Raw genomic sequence first — 16,988 nt, forward strand, 5'->3', positions numbered from 1 at the left:
TAAGTCGCTTCAGCCGTGTCCGACTCTGTGCGACCCCATGGACGGCAGCCCACCAGGCTCCCCCGTCCCTGGGATTCTCCAGGCAAGAACACTGGAGTGGGTTGCCATTTCCTTCTCCAATGCATGAAAGCAAACAGTGAAAGTGAAGGTGCTCAGTCCTGTCCGACTCTTTGTGACCCCATGGACTTTAGCCTTCCAGGCTCCTCTATCCATGGGATTTTCCAGGCAAGAGTACAGGAGTGGGGTGCCATTGCCTTCTCTGGTCACAGTGTATAAAATTACCCAAAACTGAAAACTAAAAGTTTTCAAGTAAAACCAAGACTCCTGGGTGAATTTAATTATAATCATAAAACCTAGTATCCCTCAGCACACATACCCATATGGCCCCAAACAGAAATATTAAAGCAGATGCCCTCTGAAAGGCAAGGCCCCTGTAGTTCTCAGGGTCCTTATCTCTCCTCATTAAGTTCTTTTGATACAGAGGCCAAGTACCAGTAACCACTTATGGTCATGATGTACGAAATTATTTTTCTTATGGCAAGAAAACTGTTTTCTGTACTCATACCTCTATCAAAAGTCAGAATTAGAAAGTTAGACCTTTAAGTCACAAGTTTAAAAAAAAAAAACCTGACAAACATTTTTGCAAATTTGAAGACTTGTTGGGACATATTTTTTAAACTTTGTATTGAAGTAGAATATATCAACTGAAAAAGACACAAATCATAAGTATACAGCTCAATGAACATTTATAAATTGAACTCAGCTATATAGGCAGTATTATCAACACCCCAGGAGCTCCCTTGTGCCTCCTTCCCATCGTTATTGCCCCAAGGAGACTGCTGTCTTAACTTTTCATGCCACAGATTTGTTTTGTCTTTTTGAACTTTATGGAAAGAGAATCATTTAAAATACATGCTTATATAATGTTTTATACATGTTTTCTTTTGCTTAATATCTTTGTGAGATTCAGTCATATGTTTACATGAAGTTGTAATTCTGCTGCTGCATTTTAAGGTGTAGACAAACTTGTCCATACCCTACTTATATTTCCCACCTAGTGATGGCAATTGAGTTTGACACCATAATCTAGACATAAATCTTAAAGAAATCTTTCCTCTCACAATTCTCTTAACACTTGAAAATCCATTGGCCTTCTCCAAACCATTTAATTCCCTGCCTGGTAATTAAATTTTCAGATAGTTCTCATGCTCATACACAAAATTATAATAGTCACTGACTGATTTGACCCTCTTCAGTTCAGTTCAGTTCAGTTCAGTCGCTCAGTCGTGTCCGACTCTCCGCGACCCCATGAATCACAGCACGCCAGTCCTCCCTGTCCATCACCAACTCCCGGAGTTCACTCAAACTCATGTCCACAGAGTCGGTGATGCCATCCAGCCATCTCATTCTCTGTCATCCCCTTCTCCTCCCACCCCCAACCTTTCCCAGCATCAGACCCATCACCAACTCGCTTCCCTGAAATATCTTGAACTGCCAAAAAGAAAAGTATGATTTTCTGTTACCTGCCTGCTGTGATGCTGTTCTGTATGTCTTTGACAAAAAGGAAGTGGTTTCATATACCACAGTTCCTTTGTAAAACAGCCTAGAATTAGTGCTTGCTGAGAAAAAATACATATTAAAATAACTCTTCTGGTCAATTGTAAATGATAAAATATTTTTCATCTAATATATAGTCACATTCAGTTACTGATATCACATTACTAATTGTCTAAGACATTTTAGAAGGAGAATAAAACCAGTGATTCTTAATCACAAACTTACAATCTGCCCAGACATCTAATAGCTGTTGAAACAGCTTATGATATCCACACATAGTAAATGTGTACTTTTAAGTGCCCTTTTGGCAAAATTAATGTGTTATGATTCAAATATAATTTGGGCAACAAAGAGGAAAGGAAGGCATTTGCTAACAACCAAGAATAACTTCACTAGAGGTCCTCTACTTCATTTTTCTCTTGAGGTTCTCAGTAGGCTTTTAAAGCAGATGCTGAGCTGGAAACTAATCCAAGAAATAAAGAAAGCCAAGGGGAAAAAATAATAATAATGGACAGTTGTACTTGATTGTTTCCATGGTCAGGGCATCCTCTTAAGTGACAGATAATTCATCTTTTGTCAGTTTCCATTGCCTAGAGATCATCCTGAGCATTGTTAGCAAAACCTCCACGAAGCAAAGAATTTTCAAACAGGAAACCAGATGTGATGAGGTCAGGCCCTGCATGTGACGGGGATATTTGGATTAATGATGATTGATGCCATATCACATTCATAAAGTACATACTTGCCAAATCAGATGTTTTTTCTGTCATGTAGGAGCCATTTACTGAATGCCTTTAAAGCAAAATATCAAGGTCAAAGACAAAGAAGTATATGTAAAAGAGACCATTGCCCTTAGAAGGGTGGCACAATAAATTTAGGACAATCATATTGCATACAGCATAAGATTTGCCTGACATTTCTTTCAAAATATCTGGTATTTATGTGGGAAATAAAAAGCATTCTAAATTCCCTATGCCAATGACATGCACATTGTTGTTCCGTTTGGGGGATTAGATTTTTCACTTTCTCTAAATTACTATGTTAAGTAAAATGTTATTGTCATTACTTCATCAAAAACAATTATTCAAATGGTGAACTTTTAATTTTTTCATAACAAATTTGGTGATTTGGGATGAAAAAGTCACATAAAATACAAATATATACCCAAATACGATCCTATTTTGTTTGATGGTACATATAAATACAGTGATTTGTTACCACTATTGCTTTAGTAAAAAAATAGGTTTTTCTTTGATTTGTATGATATATCAATATGGACACATAGTTACAAGCTATAAAGGAATAATTTCCGAACATTCTCAAGGGGAGAAGAACCCTCACCACTTAATATTGGAAATAAATCTTTGTAAAACCATTATGCTCTTGTTTCAGAGCTTGATGCTTTCAAATAAAGGATAATGAATGTTGTAACCTTTCTAAAATAGTCCTGAGAAAACTTAATAGTTATTATTAAGTTGATGTATTTACAAGGTTCTTAAAACATTCTCGGTTTTCTACAGCTATTGGTATAATATCAACTTTTCCAAAACAGGCACAGTATTGTAAAGATTCTTACAGTCAAGGCTGGTATAGAAGTCTTCATGGTTGACTCTACAACTTCTTTTCTACAACTGGATATTTTGCTGAAGAGATTTCTAAGCAAAGTGTTGACAGAATGACTTGGTTTCTCCTGTCAGTTTACGGTAACATTTAAGAAGAGAGAAATTAATAAGGAGTTATTAAACAAAAGGAACAAGAACTTAAAGATATGGAAAATTCTCAGCCTGTCCATGTTGCAAAGAATGAGGAAGTGTGTTCAGAAGAGAATAACAAAGGTGTGGCTGACAGATCATTTGACAGAGAAATTAATGTGAGTGTGAACCATGGATTTAAACAGCCATCCCAAAGAAGCAAGGAATTGGGGTAAGATTACACGAACATTAACATCAGCTTTTAGGATTACAGGAAACAGAAAATATGATGGAATGAAGAAATGCTACAAACATCTGCTATCCTTCAAGAAAAGGACTCCAAAGGTGATTCAGAGATTATTAGGGCTACTATACCCCGAGGGAGCAAGGCTGTATCCACCTTTGTCTCAAAGGACAGGACTGCTACCCAGCAGAGCCATCTCAGCAGGTCCACATGGGCAGGGCTCCGCCAGGTCAGAAATGGGGTGCCCCACTAAGTCATGGGGTTGATGCCACTAACCCAGTGGGTTAAGGTGGGATTGCTGTGCAGTGGGTCTGGAGAGCAAAGCATCAAACCAATGAGGATCATTCTCAAGGCTTAGTACCTAATGGTACTTTCCCTGTTTTGAACTTGATCAGGACACATCTCCCCTTTCTTCTTTCCTACTTGTCCCTTTTGGAATGAGGATATCTGTCCCATACCTAACCCACCAGTAATTAGGAAAGCACATAGCTTATCTGGTTGAAGCATATCTCTAGTCTCATCTGCATCTGATTTAGTGATATTTAGATGAGACTTCGGGGTTGATGCTGGAACAAGTTAAGACCTTGGGGAATGCTGGGACAGATTTGATAAGTTTTACATGTGAGAAGAAATTACTTTGGGGGGTCAGGAGTAGAATTCTACAGATTTAAAGTTTGAATCCCCCTAAAATGCATATGCTGAAGCCCTAACCCTATAATGTGATGGTATTTGTAGTTGGGGTTTGTAGGAAATAATTAGGTTTAGATGAGGCCATAAGGATGTGGTTCCCAAAATAGATGAGTGTCCTTTTAAGATGAGTGCTTGCTTGCTCTTGTGCTATCTCTCTCTCCCTCTCTCTCCTATGTTAGGTCATAGCAAGAAGACAGTAGTCTTCTTGTATCAGGAAGCAGGTTCTCCCCAGACATCAAATCTGCTGGTCCTTGATCTTAGACTGCTCTGTATCTAGAACTGTGAGAAATAAAGTCCATTATTTATAAGCTTATGGAATTTGTTATAGCATCCTGAATGCGTGAAGACACAGCCCAGCTAAGCCAAAAGGAAGATCCCATAGAGAACTTTGATAGCAAGTAGGGTTTATTACAGAGAAGGCAATGGCAACCCACTCCAGTACTCTTGCCTGGAAAATCCCATGGACAGAGGAGCCTGGTAGGCTGCAGTCCATGGGGTTGCTAAGAGTCAGACACAACTGAGTGATTTCACTTTCACTTTTCATTTTCATGCATTGGAGAAGGAAACGGGAACCCACTCCAGTGTTCTTGCCTGGAGAATCCCAGGGATGGGGGAGTCTGGTGTGCTTCTGTCTATGGGGTCGCACAGAGTCGGACACGACAAAAGTGATGCAACAGCAGCAGCAGGTGACTAGAACATGCAAGGAGAATTGAAATCATAGGAGACTCACGAGATCACAAAGATTAAATTTTAAAATTGTCAAAGTTCTTTAAGGTATCAGCCTTGGGTCCCTCCTTATACCCTTAAAATAATAATATTTAAATATTTAATGTATTTGAGTTCTTCAAGCCAAGGATTCCAGGTAAACCCAGAGAGGTATTGCAACTAGAAGTGTAAGTGAAACAGATAAGTATTGTTCACAATTACTTGTGAGAACTTCAGGTAAGGCTCTGTGAATTTATCTCTTGGTAATCTTGATTTGTGTGAGTATTAATTAATAAAAGAACATATACCCATCATTATCTTGGTTCAGGAAAGTACCTGACCAATGACCCTGCCCAATAAAACATAAACAGAACTCGGTTCCACTTTAGGGTCAGTTCAGTTCAGTTCAGTCGCTCAGTCGTGTCCGACTCTTTGCAACCACCTGAATCACTCCAGGCCTCCCTGTCCATCACCAACTCCCGGAGTCCACTCAAACTCATGTCCATCGAGTCGGTGATGCCATCCAGCCATCTCATTCTCTGTCGTCCCCTTCTCCTCCCACCCCCAATCCCTCCCAGCATCAGACTCTTTTCCAGTGAGTCAGCTCATCACATGAGGTGGCCAAAGTATTGGAGTTTCAGCTTTAGTATCAGTCCATCCAATGAACACCCAGGACTGATCTCCTTTAGAATGGACTGGTTGGATCTCCTTGCAGTCCAAGGGCCTCTCAAGAGTCTTCTCCAACACCACAGTTCAAAAGCATCAATTCTTCGGCGATCAGCTTTCTTCACAGTCCAACTCTCACATCCATACATGACCACGGGAAAAACCATAGCCTTGACTAGACAGACCTTGGTTGGCAAAGTAATGTCTCTGCTTTTTAATATGCTGTCTAGGTTGGTCATAACTTTCCTTCCAAGGAGTAAGCGTCTTTTAATTTCATGGCTGCAATCAGCATCTGCAGTGATTTTGGAGCTCAAAAAAATAAGTCTGACACTGTTTCCACTGTTTCCCCATCTATTTCCCATGAAGTGATGGGACCAGATGCCATGCTCTTCATTTTCTGAATGTTGAGCTTCAAGCCAAACTTTTCACTCTCCTCTTTTACTTTCATCAAGAGGCCTTTGAGTTCCTCTTCACTTTCTTCCATAAGGGTGGTGTCATCTGCATATGTGAGGTAATTGATATTTCTCCCAGCAATCTTGATTCCAGCTTGTGCTTCTTCCAGCCCAGCGTTCCTCATGATGTACTCTGCATGTAAGTTAAATAAGCAGGGTGACAAGATACAACCTTGACTTACTCCTTTTCCTATTTGGAACCAGTCTGTTGTTCCATGTCCAGTTCTAACTGTTGCTTCCTGACCTGCATACAGGTTTCTCAAGAGGCAGGTCAGGTGGTCTGGTATTCCCATCTCTTTCAGAATGTTCCACAGTTTATTGCGATCCACACAGTCAAAGGCTTTGTCATAGTCAATGAAGCAGAAATAGATGTTTTTCTGCAACTCTCTTGCTTTCTCCATGATCCAGCGGATGTTGGCAATTTGATCTCTGGTGCCTCTGCCTTTTCTAAAACCTGCTTGAACATCTGGGAGTTCATGGTTCACATGTTGCTGAAGTCTGGCTTGGAGAATTTTTAGCATGACTTTACTAGCGTGTGAGATGAGTGCAACTGTGCGGTAATTTGAGCATTCTTTGGCATTGCCTTTCTTTGGGATTGGAATGAAGGCTGACCTTTTCCAGTCCTGTGGCCACTGCTGAGCTTTCCAAATTTGCTGGCATATTGAGTGCAGCACTTTCACAGCATCATCTTTCAGGATTTGAAATAGCTCTATTGGAATTCCATCACCTCCACTACCTTTGTTCGTAGTGATGCTCTCTAAGGCCCACTTGACTTCACATTCCAAGATGTCTGGCTCCAGGTGAGTGATCACACCATCATGATTATCTTGGTTGTGAAGATCTCTTTTGTACAGTTCTTCTGTGTATTCTTGCCACCTCTTCTTAATATCTTCTTCTTCTGTTAGGTCCTTACCATCTCTGTCCTTTATCAAGCCCATCTTTGCATGAAATGTTCCCTTGATGTCTCTAATTTTCTTGAAAAGATCTCTTGTTTTTCCTATTCTGTTGTTTTCCTCTATTTCTTTGCATTGATCACTGAGGAAGGCTTTCTTATCTCTCCTTGCTAGTCTTTGGAACTCTGCATTCAGATGCTTATATCTTTCCTTTTCTCCTTTGCTTTTCGCTTCTCTTCTTTTCACAGCTATTTGTAAGGCCTCCTCAGACAGCCATTTTGCTTTTTTGCATTTCTTTTCCACGGGGATGGTCTTGGTCCCTGTCTCCTGTACAATGTCACGAACCTCCATAGTTCATCAGGCACTCTATCTATCAGATCTAGTCCCTTAAATCTATTTCTCACTTCCACTGTATAATCATCAGGGATTTGATTTAGGTCATATCTGAATGGTGTAGTGGTTTTCCCTACTTTCTTCAATTTAAGTCTGAATTTCGCAATAAGGAGTTCATGATCTGAGCCACAGTCAGCCCCTGGTCTTGTTTTTGCTAACTGTATACAGCTTCTCCATCTTTGGCTGCAAAGAATATAATCAATCTGATTTTGGTGTTGACCATCTGATGATGTCCATGTGTAGAGTCTTCTCTTGTGTTGTTGGAAGAGGGTGTTTGCTATGACCAGCGCGTTCTCTTGACAAAACTCTATTAGCCTTTGCCCTGCTTCATTTCGTGCTCCAAGGCCAAGTTTGCCTGTCAGTCTAGGTGTTTCTTGACTTCCTACTTTTACATTCCAGTCCCCTATAATGAAAAGGACATCTTTTTTGGGTGTTAGTTCTAAAAGGTCTTGTAGGTCTTCATAGAACCGTTCAACTTCGGCTTCTTCAGCATTACTAGTTGGGGCATAGACTTGGATTACTGTAATATTGAATGGTTTGCCCTGAAAATGAACAGAAATCATTCTGTCGTTTTTAAGATTGCATCCAAGTACTGCATTTCGGACTCTTTTGTTGACCATGATGGCTACTCCATTTCTTCTAAGGGATTCCTGCACACAGTAGTAGATATAATGGTCATCTGAGTTAAATTCACCCATTCCAGTCCATTTTAGTTCACTGACTCCTAGAATGTCGACGTTCACTCTTGCCATCTCCTGTTTGACCCCTTCCAATTTACCTTGATTCATGGACCTAACATTCCAGGTTCCTATGCAATATTGCTCTTTACAGCATTGGGCCTTGCTTCTATCACCAGTCACATCCATAACTGGGTATTTGTTTTGCTTTGGCTACATCCCTTCATTCCTTCTGGAGTTATTTGTCCACTTATCTCCAGTAGCATACTGGGCACCTACCGACCTGGGGAATTCCTCATTCAGTATCCTATCATTTTGCCTTCTGATACTGTTAATGGGGTTCTCAAGGCAAGCATACTGAAGTGGTTTGCCATTCCCTTCTCCAGTGGACCACATTCTGTCAGGCCTCTCCACCATGACCCGTCCGTCTTAGGTGGCCCCACATGGCATGGCTCAGTTTCATTGAGTTAGACAGGGCTGTGGTCCATATGATCAGATCAACTAGTTTTTTGTGATTATGATTTCAGTGTGTCTGCCCTCTAATGCCCCCTTCCAATACCTACCGTCTTATTTGGGTTTCTCTTACCTTGGTTGTGGAATATCTCTTCACAGCTGCTCCAGCAAAGTGCAGCCGCTGTACCTTACCTTGGAGGAGGGGTATCTCCTCAAGGCAGCCCTCTTGACCTTGAACTTGGAGTAGCTCCTCTCGGCCCTCCTGTGCCCGCGTAGCCATCGCCTCTTGGACGTGGGACAGCTCCTGTCGGTCACCGCCCTGACCTTGGTCGTGCGGTAGTTCCTCTCGGCCACGCTTCTGTGCGTGGTTGGTTGCGGCATCTCTCGCGACTGCGCTGCCGGAGCCGGCGTCTCTCGCTCAAATTATGTCTTAATCATATCCTGCACAAAGATATATCAGTGATATTTTTAAGTGAATATCTGCACACCTAAGTGTACAAAAGTACAGAAAGCAAAGTCTTTCAAATACACTCTCACAAATCTCAGATAGAAATCCGAAGAACAAAAGAAGCAAAGAGAAGTGTTCATGGTCTTTTGCCAGAGGCATGGAGTGGGGGTTGGGGAGAATGAGACATATACTTTCTCATCACTAGGGTTAAAATTCCTCCAACTTGAACATAACATGAAAAATGGAGAGGGAGTTAGCATAGAACAGCAACCTTGAGAACCATTCCCTCTTGAAGCATTCTCTTTTTCAGAGTGACGTCTTGGCTGGAATAAAACTGCAAGCCTGATAGACAACACCACTAGCCACATTTACTGAAGATCTGAGTTTTTTCCCCTTTCCTTCAGGTGTTTCGAAGACATTTTAGCCCTTCCAAACAAAAAGGGGCTCTGCATAACTGTTTGCAAAACCTACTAATAGTGTGGTATTTTGAGTCAAAATCTAATCTAAAATATATATTGTGCCACTATATGTGTTCAGCATTTCCCAGGAAGCGTACATGATGGGCTGTGGGAAAGGCAATCTTTCAGTGTTTTCAATAATAAATCCACCCTAACATAGAAGGCAATGGCAAGCCACTCCAGTACTATTGCCTAGAAAATCCCATGGATGGAGGAGCCTGGTAGGCTGCAGTCCGCGGGGTCGCTAAGGGTCAGACACGACTGAGCGACTTCACTTTCCCTTTTCACTTTCCACTTTCACACATTGGAGAAGGAAATGGCAACCCACTCCAGTGTTCTTGCCTGGAGAATCCCAGGGATGGGGGAGCCTGGTGGGCTTCCGTCTATGGGGTCACACAGAGTCAGACACGACTGAAGTGACTTAGTAGTAGTAGTAGTAGTAGTAACATAAAAGGGAACTACAGATGAGGAGCTTCACAATTCAGAGGAAGGAGGAGCAAGAACAGAAAGGTGTTCTATTTGCATACCTTTTTTACCATTCACACAAGCATACCAAGACCTCTCAACAATGTTCCAGAGAAAGGACAAACACATATAGAAAGTAAAAAACAGAAAAACCAGAAAGCTTGTACATATTACGCAAACACACAAGTTCCGTATAAAAAATCTCTATCGGATATATCTAAAAGCAACTCATTTCAAAAGTTGTTGTTTAATAAAAGAAGCTCATAATACTTTTAACTTTTGGTTTTATTTCTAATCTGAAACCAAAAAAAATTATTAAGTTTCTACACATACACAGATAAAAATCAAACTATGCTAAAGGACCTGTGATTAAAATGATTTTCTTCTTTCCTTTCTTCCCCCATCCTAAGCTTAATTTTACTGCTCATAGTGCTTTTAACAATGTTCATTATTACTGGCTTCTGTTTTTCATATGATTCATATTTATCGATAACGCACCCATGCAACTGTTTGATTTTTTTTTTATTTATCAGATTTAGACTTTATCCATCGCCTTCCTATTCATAACTCACTGTTGTTATTCAGTTGCTAAGTCATGTCCAAATCTTTGTGACTCCGTGCAGCACACCAGGCTCCTCTATCCTCCAGTATCTCCCAGAGTTTGCTCAAATTTATACCCATTGAGTTGGTGGTGCTATCTAACTATCTCATCCTCTGCCACTCCCTACTCCTATTGCCTTCAATCTTTCCAGCATCAAGGTTTTCCCAATGAGTTGGCTCTTTATATCAGGAGGCCAAACTTTTGGAGCTGCAGCTTCATCATCAGTCCTGCCAATGAATATTTAGGGTTGATGCCATTTAGGATTGACTGGTTTGATCTCCTTGCAATCCAAGGGACTCTTAGAGTCTTCTCCAGCACCGCTATTTGAAAGCATCAATTTTTCGGTGCTCAGCCTTCTTTATGATCCAACTCACATCCTTACATGACTACTGGAAAAACTGTACCTTTGACCATGATATAACTCATACATAACTCATTTATATCTTGCTCATTATCTCTTACCTTTCCCTCCCTAATATGGTAATATTATTAGTTCTAATCTTTGGCTAAAAATAATCTGCTGATGGGGCTTCCAGGTGGTGTGAGTGGTAAAGAACACACCTACCAATGCAGGAGACACTGGAGACTCTAGTTTGAACCCTACATCAGGAAGATCCCCTGGAGGAGGGCATGGCAACCCACTCAAGTATTCTTGCTTGGAGAATTCCATGGAGAGAGAAAACTGGCAGGCCACAGTCCATGGGGTGGCAAAGAGTTAGACATGACTGAGCGACTTAGCACATACACACAATCTGCTTATAACCTTATTTCATATTGCAAAAAACAGAGACTTCTTTTGCACAAAATTATGAGTGTCTCTACCCTACCCTTAACTTATCCTTTCCTACCTTCCAGATTCTAATTTTGATAGCCTCTACTTGTATGTGTCAAGTTATTTACAGTTTGTTCTCAATTAAATCACTTTTGCATTGTTCTAAGTCTGAAAATCAATAAAGAGTGGTTAGTGCTAGAGGTTTTGTTCATTTTACTGGGTTATATTTTTCTCTCATGTAAATTTTTTTGTGATTCTACTTTTTCCTAGGGTTATCAAATGCCATTTTATTTGTGTATATATTAATTGTCTTTACCACCTCCTTAAATTGTTCTAAAATTTTAAGAAAAATATCAAATCTTTGGAATCCCATTTTTCACTATCTACCTTCCACCAGATTATCACTTTAAGTAACATTCTAATAAAAAGTGAAGAAGAAGTTTATTTTCTGAGTCCTTCCATTTTCTGGTACCAGAATGATTCCTATTTCATTTTAACCTGTTTTTCTTTATCTACAGAAGCTTTTAAGATCATTCCTTTACTCTCAGTTTTCTAAAATAACACAGTGTCCTGTGATTCTTTCTACTCATCTCACTGTGCACTTCAGCAATACTTCAGCTCATATACCATCTCTAGCTCCTTTTTTTAGAACATTCTATTCTTGTTTTACAGATTGAAACCACAGTATCAAATCTATTAACTAAAAATATCTTTCAGCTTTTTTTCTGCTCCCCAAATCAACTATTTTCCACATCTTTTTCTTTTTAAATAATTTATACTTGTGTCTTACATATCAAAAAATATTAGTTTATTATCATTATTAATATTCTATTAATATATCCAAAAAAATTAGGATATCTTCCAGTATTAGTTGTGTTGCTTGTTTTTTGTTTATCCACAGAACAAAGGGTGCCTCTTTAATTTTCAACTTATTTTGAGAATAGTTTATTTTTTTCAATGTCTAACATATCTCATGACATTAACTATCATCTGTATACAAATAACGACCCTTCAATTTATATCTCCAGTCAGGATGCCTCAACTCCAGCATCAGAATAAATTGCTTATGAAAATCATTACCTGATTTCTAATTAACATTTCCTTCTAATCTGTCCAAAAATAAATTCCTGATCCCATATCACTATACTACTGATTTTTCTTCTCCCACATTTTTCTCATCCTTCAGAGATTAGCACAAAATCTTTGGGATTTCCTGAATACTTCTATATCTACCATCCAAACAGTCAGAAAATTATCTCAGTTCTGGAGAAGGGTTTGGCAACACACTCCTGTATTCTTGCCTGGAGAATCCCATGGATGGAGGAGTCTAGTGGCCTACCACCCATGGGGTTTCAAAAGTAGGACACGACTGAATGACTTACACACTGGTTCCTAACTCTTTCCAGAATCCAACTATTTCTTACTATTTCCACTGCTGCCCACCTGACTCAGGTTCCTAGCATCTCAATCCTGGATTATTCTTGTAGCCTCCTCTCTGGTGCAGCAATATTGCTGTCAGCCCTATGTTCTGCAAAGCACTCAGAATGACGACTTAACACATAATCAGATCACGTCATATTTTTGCTAAAAATTCTACAAAAACGTGAAAGTTCAAAAAGTCCTACCTTATTTGTTGGTCTGAATTCATACACATAGATTTCCCTCTCTCTTTACATCTCCAGCCTATTTCTCATTCACTCATAAACTCATTCACTCACTCACTCACTTTCTCAACCTGTTTTAGCCACACTGGCCTCCTTGCTGTAACACAAACATCTCAAGACCTCTCTGACCTAAGAGCATTTCTATTTGCTATTCTCTTTGTTTGGACACTTTTTACCAGATAGTCTCACAGATCACCAGGGGCTTCCCTGGTGGCTCAGAGGGTAAATCATCTGCCTGCAATGCAGGAGACCTGGGTTCGATCCCTGGGTCAGGAATATCCCCTGGAGAAGGAAATGGCAACCCAGTACTCTTGCCTGGAAAATCCCATGGACAGAGAAGTCTGGTAGACTCTGGCCCATGGGATTGCAAAGAGTCAGCCACGACTGAGTGACTTCACTTCTTTTCACTTTCTCACAGACCACTATAGTATTTTCTTGGAGTAAATCCTCAAACATAACCTTACTAGAGAAATTTAAACATTCCATCCTATAAAATAGGTACCTCCTCCTACTCTTTCAGCCAGTCTTAGTGTTCTACAATCGCACTTACCAACACCTGACATACTCTACACATGTTTACTTTTTCTTCCTCACAACCCTACAACTGGAATGTAAGATCCTTACTAGCAATTTTTTTTTCTGTTAACTATTATCTCTAGCAATCACAAAACTTCCTGGCACACAGTAGGAAATAAAATAGCATCTGTTGAATAAGTGAATGAAAGGATAAAAAATGAATAATGAGACGATAGTAAATATGGTCATAAATGATCTCAACCAAAGTGAGTTAAGAAAACTGGACGTATTTAAACCCAATAGAAGTCCAAGGAGGCCAGGCCAAATGAACAAGAAGAAAAGGCCTTGGGATGACAATGATGAGTTAAGTGTAGGCTGATCACCCTAGAACTTGTATGACAGGTGTAGAATTCTTTATTTTATTTTAAAGGAACTGCTAAGTCATTGAAAGGTTTAAGCAAAGGAGTAACATGTTCTTTTTTCTCCCAAATTTTTATTTTATCTATTGAGTAAAATATAAAATAGAGCCAAGAGAAGAAGAGAGGCTATCAATAAGACCATTGCCAGAGTTTGGGTAAGACAGGATGCCTCTTAGGCAAGAATGGTGACAGTTGGAGAGTAAAGATAAATTTGGAATATATTAATATTTTGTAAGTAGAAATGATGAGACTTCACATGTATTAAGTGAGGGAGAGGAATTTTGGAATAATTGGGACTGTGGTGCTCAAGATCAAAATGGGAAAAACTAGAGCAAAAAAGGATTTTGTGAGCAGAAATCAAGAATTTGTTTTGGATGTATTAAGTGTGAGGCACTTTGCATGGTTTAAGAGTCTCTCCATGGAGAGGGTGTGGAGAAAAGGGAACCCTCTTTCACTGTTGGTGGGAATACAAACTAGTACAGCCACTATGGAGAACAGTGTGGAGATGCCTTAAAAAGCTGGAAATAGAACTTCCATATGACCCAGCAATCCCACTGCTGGGCATACACACCAAGGAAACCAGAATTGAAAGAGAGATGTTTACCCCAATGTTCATTGCAGCACTGTTTATAATAGCCAGGACATTGAAGCAACCTAGATGTCCATCAGCAGACAAATGGATAAGAAAGCTGTGGTACATACACACAATGGAATATTACTCAGCCATTAAAAAGAATACATTTGAATACGTTCTAATGAGGTGAATGAAACTGGAGCAGAGCCTATTATACAGAATGAACTAAGTCAGAAAGAAAAACACCAATACAGCATACTAATGCATATATGTGGAATTTAGAAAGATGGCAACGATGACCCTAATATGAGACAGCCAAAGAGACACAGGTGTATAGAACAGTCTTTTGAACTCTGTGGGAGAAGGTGAGGGTGGGATGATTTGAGAGAATAGCACTGAAGTATGTATAATATAATATGTGAAACAGATCGCCAGTCCAGGTTTGATGCATGAGACAGGGTGCTCAGGGCTGGTGCACTGGTATGACCCTGAGGGATGGGATGGGGAGGGAGGTGGGAGGGGGGTTCAGGATGGGGAACTCATGTACACTCATGGCTGATTCATGTCAATGTATGGAAAAAACCACTACAATATTGTAAAGTAATTAGCCTCCAATTAAAATTAAAATTAAAAAAAAAATATTCTCTCCATCCATGGAAACTTGCTTCATTATTCTCTTCTGTAAAAGTAACCACGACCTCTGAAAACTTTGTAGGCACCCGACTCTCTGCCAAGCAAATTACAAGGAATGAAGCACAAGATCTCTAAGTTATAGGATTTTTCAGACTGCCCTATTTGAAGATTCTAGAACCCAATACAACAGGAATTAAATTCAGTCTTAAGTAGACTTTGAATTCAAATGTGAAGCAACTCTCCGTGATTTAGTCCTCATCCCTCCTTTGACAGGAGGTGATGTCTTAGCAGGAATTCTGGCCTGAAACCAAAAGACTGTCATGAAATTTGTATTTATTGCCTCCCCTATGTCAAATAGCCTTCAATGGCCACTAAGAAATTGTATTCCCCCTTCTTATATAGAGGGAAAATGATGAAAGCACATAGGACAGCCACAATTAGGCAGATGAGGGTCTGTTCATTAGTTACAAAGTAGAAAGTTCTCAATCTCCAGTCTTTTCTGTCTAACCCTCAAATTGCCAGCTGCAAGCTGTCTGAGGTTCAAAAAAAAACTGGTCTGGGCTTGAGAAATAAATTTGAAAATTATGAGCTCAAAGAAAGCATTTACAGCCATGGGAAGAAATCAATTGCCTAGAAAGAATGTATATAAAGGAGACAGGCTCACAGAGAGAGATCTGGGCTTCATGATACATGGGATCTGGGTAAAAAAAGAATTCTGTTAGACTGAGAAGGAAAAGTTGAAGAAAAAAGAAAACCAGAATAGTGTGATGGAACTAAGAGGAGCTAGTATTTTTAAATAAATTTTGCTGAGAGATAGATAAAAGGATAGAATTGTCTGTGGTAATTCTAGAGATCATGGAACGTACAGAGTTAGTGACATGGTGGGGGGTGAGTAGGGATTACAATGGTTTGAAAAAGCAAGAGAGTTCTAGAAAAACATATATTTCTGCTTTGACTCTGCCAAAGCCTTGACTATGCCAAAGCCTTTGACTGTGTGGATCACAAGAAACTGGTAAATTCTGAAAGAGATGGGAATACCAGACCACCTGACCTGCCTCTTGAGAAACCTGTATGCAGGTCAGGAAGCAACAGTCAGAACTGTACATGGAGCAACAGACTGGTTCCAAATAGGGAAAGGAGTAGGTCAAGGTTGTATATTGTCACCCTGCTTATTTATCTTATATGCAGAGTACATCATGAGGAACGCTGGGCTGGAAGAAGCACAAGCTGGAATCAAGATTGCTAGGAGAAATATCAGTAACCTCAGATATGCAGATGACACCACCCTTATGGCAGAAAGTGAAGAGGAACTCAAAGGCCTCTTGATGAAAATGAAAGAGGAAAGTGAAAAGGTTGGCTTGAAGCTCAACATTCAGAAAATGAAGATAATGGCATCTGGTCCCATCACTTCATGGGAAATAGATAGGGAAACAGTGGAAACAGTGTCAGACTTTATTTTTGGGGGCTCCAAAATCACTGCAGATGCTGATTGCAGCCATGAAATTAAAAGATGCTTACTCCTTGGAAGGAAAGTTATGACCAACCTTGATAGCATATTAAAAAGCAGAGACATTACTTTGCCAACCAAGGTCCATCTAGTCAAGGCTATGGTTTTTCCAGTGGTCATGTATGGATGTGAGAGTTGGACTGTGAAGAAAGCTGATTGCCGAAGAATTGATGCTTTTGAACTGTGGTGCTAGAGAAGACTCTTGAGAGTCCCTTGGACTGCAAGGAGATCCAACCAGTCCATCCTAAAGGAGATCAACCCTGGGTGTTCATTGGAAGGACTGATGCTAAAGCTGAAACTCCAATACTTTGGCCACCTCATGCGACAAGTTGACTCACTGGAAAAGAGTCTGATGCTGGGAGGGATTGGGGGTGGGAGGAGACTGGGTCGACAGAGAATGAGATGGCTGGATGGCATCACCGACTCGATGGACATGAGTTTGAGTGAACTCCGGGAGTTGCTGATGGACAGGGAGGCCTGGTATGCTGTGATTCATGGGGTCGCAAAGAG

The sequence above is a fragment of the Moschus berezovskii genome, chromosome 5, assembly GCF_049115385.1.
Source record: "Moschus berezovskii isolate FMDL1 chromosome 5, NW_MosBer_1.0, whole genome shotgun sequence".
In the NCBI taxonomy this organism is placed as follows: domain Eukaryota; kingdom Metazoa; phylum Chordata; class Mammalia; order Artiodactyla; family Moschidae; genus Moschus; species Moschus berezovskii.